A 5,000-nucleotide genomic window follows, 5' to 3' on the forward strand; every position below is an offset into this window, starting at 1 on the left:
TTAACACACGCTGATTCCTTCAGTGTAGCGCGCGTGCGGCCCAGAACATCTAAGGGCATCACAGACCTGTTATCGCTCAGTCTCGTGCGGCTATTTTCGTCCGCCGCCTGTCCCTCTAAGAAGAGTTTAAGCTCCTGGGAGCCGGCGGTAGCCCTAGTAACGTATCGTGATCCGCCGGCGACGGCCGCGAACACGGCGCGCTTCACCACGGAGCCCGACGCACGACGGACGCGCGCCGACCGGAGGTTGCCCCCCGGCCGACACACGCCCGCCGCACGCCGGGACGCGGATGGCGCGGCCGCGCTCGACGACCGCCGTGGACGACGGGCGAACGCGTTCGGGGATACCGGGCCGAGCCGACGGGTACGCGAACACGAACGGCCGAAACCGCCCGCGCCGCGCACACGCCGACCCGGGGTTACCCGCCTAGTTAGCAGGACAGAGTCTCGTTCGTTATCGGAATTAACCAGACAGATCGCTCCACCAACTAAGAACGGCCATGCACCACCACCCACCGAATCAAGAAAGAGCTCTCAATCTGTCAATCTTTCCGGTGTCCGGGCCTGGTGAGGTTTCCCCGTGTTGAGTCAAATTAAGCCGCAGGCTCCACTCCTGGTGGTGCCCTTCCGTCAATTCCTTTAAGTTTCAACTTTGCAATTCATACTTCCCCCGGAACCGAAAAGCTTCGGTTTCCCGGAAGCTGCCCGCCGGGTCGTTAATGAAACGCCGGCGGATCGCTAGCTGGCATCGTTTACAGTTAGAACTAGGGCGGTATCTGATCGCCTTCGAACCTCTAACTTTCGTTCTTGATCATACGAGAACGTAACTTGGCAAATGCTTTCGCGTCAGTTCGTCTCGAGACGATCCAAGAATTTCACCTCTAACGTCTCGGTACGAATGCCCCCGCCCGTCTCTGTTGATCATTACCTCCGGTCCCGAAAACCGGCCCGGCGGGACGCGCGGGCGACTGGCGCCCGCGGCCCGGCGGCCCGCGCACGGAAACGCCCCGGAGGGCGATTTCGCGCGCCCGCGAAGGGCGGAGATGCGCGGGACCGAGGTCTTGTTCCATTATTCCATGCGACCAGTATTCAGGGCCTTTTGACGAGACGGCCGTGAAGCCGCCCCGCCAGATTTGAGCCTGCTTTGAGCACTCTAATTTGTTCAAAGTAAACGTGTCGGCCCGCCGACGGCAATCGGTGAAGATCACCGCGCAGCAAGATTGGAGTAGGCGGCCGCCGTCGTCGAACCCCGACGGCCGCGCGACGCGTGGCCGCGCGGCGCGCCGGAAGCCCGAGACACGTGTCCGCCTGCCGACAATACGTCCGGCCGACGTGCCGGTAACTAACACCCCGAGACGGCTGACGAGCGCGACGACGACCGCGCCGACGGGACACGTGGTCCCGCGACACGGCCGGCCGCGACACGACGGACCGCCAGGGTGGTCCGGCACCGCCCAGACACAGATCCGACTACGAGCTTTTTAACCGCAAACAACTTTAATATACGCTATTGGAGCTGGAATTACCGCGGCTGCTGGCACCAGACTTGCCCTCCAATTGATCCTCGTTTAAAGGTTTTAAAGTGTTCTCATTCCGATTACGGGGCCTCGGATGAGTCCCGTATCGTTATTTTTCGTCACTACCTCCCCGTTCCGGGAGTGGGTAATTTGCGCGCCTGCTGCCTTCCTTGGATGTGGTAGCCGTTTCTCAGGCTCCCTCTCCGGAATCGAACCCTGATTCCCCGTTACCCCGTTACCACCACGGTAGGCATGGAACCTACCGTCGACAGTTGATAAGGCAGACATTTGAAAGATGCGTCGCCGGTACGGAGACCGTGCGATCAGCTCGAAGTTATTCAGAGTCACCAGGTCTTTGCGCGGGCCGCGATCGGGACGCGCACGAAGCGCGCCGCGACGGGCCGGTTTTGATCTAATAAAAGCGTTCCTCCCGCGAGCGACGCCCGAGGGCGCCGCGACGGTCGGAACTCTGTCGGCATGTATTAGCTCTAGAATTACCACAGTTATCCAAGTAACTTGGGTACGATCTAAGGAACCACAACTGATTTAATGAGCCTTTCGCGGTTTCACCTTAATGCGGCTTGCACTGAGACATGCATGCTTAATCTTTGAGACAAGCATATGACTACTGGCAGGATCAACCAGGGATCTCGGTTTTACAACAACTGCGGTCCCGTGACGGATCCCCGCGGCGACGCCGACCAAGGGGCGACGACGACGCGGGACACTCGTCTCGGGACGCGTGCGTCCGAGCGCCGGTCCGCCCGTGGGCGAGCCGACGCCGAGGAAGGTCGAAACGACCGTGACCGGTATACGGTCACGGCGCACGACCGACCGCGGTTCGAGTGGGATACGTGCGCGGACGGGCGCCCGTAAACCGCGCGCTTCGGTCGACGCGAGCGCCGCACTGAGCACCCGCAGAACGCGGGGCGACTGCGGCGGCGGTCGCGTGCGGTAGACCGAACACACGCGGAGAGCGAGCGCTCGCCCGACGCGACGTGACCCGTGCGTTGACGAGAGTCGGGGTTAGCGCGTACGCCGTCCGTTTTCAGCGGACGGAGAATTACCGCGCTAGCGCCTCTCGCCAGGTTTATAACGGCCCCCCAGCCGAGATCGTGGGGGAAGCCGGGGACGCGACGCGAAGTCCGTCGTCCCGGGGCTTCGCCCCGGCGACCGCCGGGCACCGGCGACGATGGCCGGCCGCGGCGGGAATGTTTTGGCGTCGAGAGCTCGTAACTTGCGGAACGGTAACGGGAGTCGTCATCGATTTTTGAAAAAAACGATTTGCGCGTCGGAGGCCCACCGGAAGGCGGGCCTGCGGACGCCGGTTGAGTTTTGCCACTCGGCGTGCGAGATGGGTCGGTCGCCGAAACTTGGACGGATACCATCGAAGGGCACTGGATTGCTGACCATTCCGAAGACTGGGGCAGACCGGTGCGCGGCGATGGACGCGTCGGCTTCGGCGTCGCCCGTGGCTTTGCTGTCGTACGTGATTGGCGATCGGACGCCGGCGGAACGCCGACGACCGAGTCGCTCACAAATTTACAAAATCTCGAGTTTCACAATGTGCGACGGGGGTATTCACGCGTAGTGGTACACCCGAGTCGAAGGAACTTCGCCATCACCGTGCGTAGCGGTTAGCCGAGAATCGAAAATCCGTCAATCACCGTGCGTAGCGGTTAGGCGAAAATCACAAAATCCGTGCGTAGCGGTACGGCCGCGGATAAAGGATTACCGATTTAAATGTCGCGGACACCGGTGTCCTATAGTACTCGGAACGTACGACGTGAACACGTCTCGGGTACGTCGAGATCGAACCAACGGTTAACGAGTTATTGCACACGGAAAAACTACGTTCGAAAAGTTGAATTCGAAATCGTGTCGACGGACATCGCCGGGGCTGCCGTCATGTGCACCACCCCGGCACCGACGAATAACCGAGGACGTCGAGTGAAAAAAAAAAATCGAATTTTCACACACGGTGGTCCGTGCGACGAGACGGTACGGCGGGCGCGCAGCTCGGCGACGGTAATCACCCCTGTAACGTCGCGGTCAGCGCAGAAATTCTACGCGGTAAAGGTTTTCGGCAAAGGGGGATATCCCTGGACAACGACTCTGCGGTCTGCCCGTGATGAACGGTACGGTCGATGTCACCGGCAAACCGTGAAAACGGTTGACCGAGACCCCGCCGTCGGAATACAGTCAATCACAGTGCGTAGCGGTTAAGCGAAAATCAAATATCGGTCTATCTCCGTGCGTAGCGGTACGGCCGCGGATAAAGGATTACCGATTTAAATGTCGCGGACACCGGTGTCCTATAGTACTCGGAACGTACGACGTGAACACGTCTCGGGTACGTCGAGATCGAACCAACGGTTAACGAGTTATTGCACACGGAAAAACTACGTTCGAAAAGTTGAATTCGAAATCGTGTCGACGGACATCGCCGGGGCTGCCGTCATGTGCACCCACCCCCGGCACCGACGAATAACCGAGGACGTCGAGTGAAAAAAAAAAAATCGAATTTTCACACGCGGTGGTTCGGACACGGTCACGGGGACGCCGCCGCGCACCAAGGGCGACTCCGCGCCTCGCCCGTCGAGGAAAAATATTTCCGCGTACGGCACTCCGAGTCCGCGGGACGTAATAATTCTTTACGTTAGTCCACCTCGCACCCGTCGAACGCCGACCAGACAAAAATCGGCAATCGATGAAGGGCACAGTGTCCACGGATCCGGTCACGGGGACGCCGCCGCGCACCAAGGGCGACTCCGCGCCTCGCCCGTCGAAGAAAAATTTTTCCGCGTTCGGCACTCCGAGTCCGCGGGACGTAATAATTCTTTACGTTAGTCCATCTCGCACCCCGTCGAACGCCGACCAGACAAAAATCGGCAATCGATGAAGGGCACAGTGTCCACGGATCCGGTCACGGGGGACGCCCGCCGCGCACCAAGGGCGACTCCGCGCCTCGCCCCGTCGATGAAAAATATTTCCGCGTACGGCACTCCGAGTCCGCGGGACGTAATAATTCTTTACGTTAGTCCACCTCGCACCCGTCGAACGCCGACCAGACAAAAATCGGCAATCGATGAAGGGCACAGTGTCCACGGATCCGGTCACGGGGACGCCGCCGCGCACCAAGGGCGACCTCCGCGCCTCGCCCGTCGAGGAAAAATATTCCGCGTACGGCACTCCGAGTCCGCGGGACGTGCTCGCCGAATGCCCGCACCGAATAATACCGGTAAACCACATCCACTTGCCGTATTAATATTTTACGTTAGTCCACCTCGCACCCGTCGAACGCCGACCAGACAAAAATCGGCAATCGATGAAGGGCACAGTGTCCACGGATCCGGTCACGGGGGACGCCGCCGCGCACCAAGGGCGACTCCGCGCCTCGCCCGTCGATGAAAAATATTTCCGCGTACGGCACTCCGAGTCCGCGGGACGTAATAATTCTTTACGTTAGTCCACCTCGCACCCG

Source organism: Metopolophium dirhodum, unplaced genomic scaffold, assembly GCF_019925205.1.
Source record: "Metopolophium dirhodum isolate CAU unplaced genomic scaffold, ASM1992520v1 scaffold17, whole genome shotgun sequence".
NCBI classification, from domain to species: Eukaryota; Metazoa; Arthropoda; class Insecta; order Hemiptera; family Aphididae; genus Metopolophium; species Metopolophium dirhodum.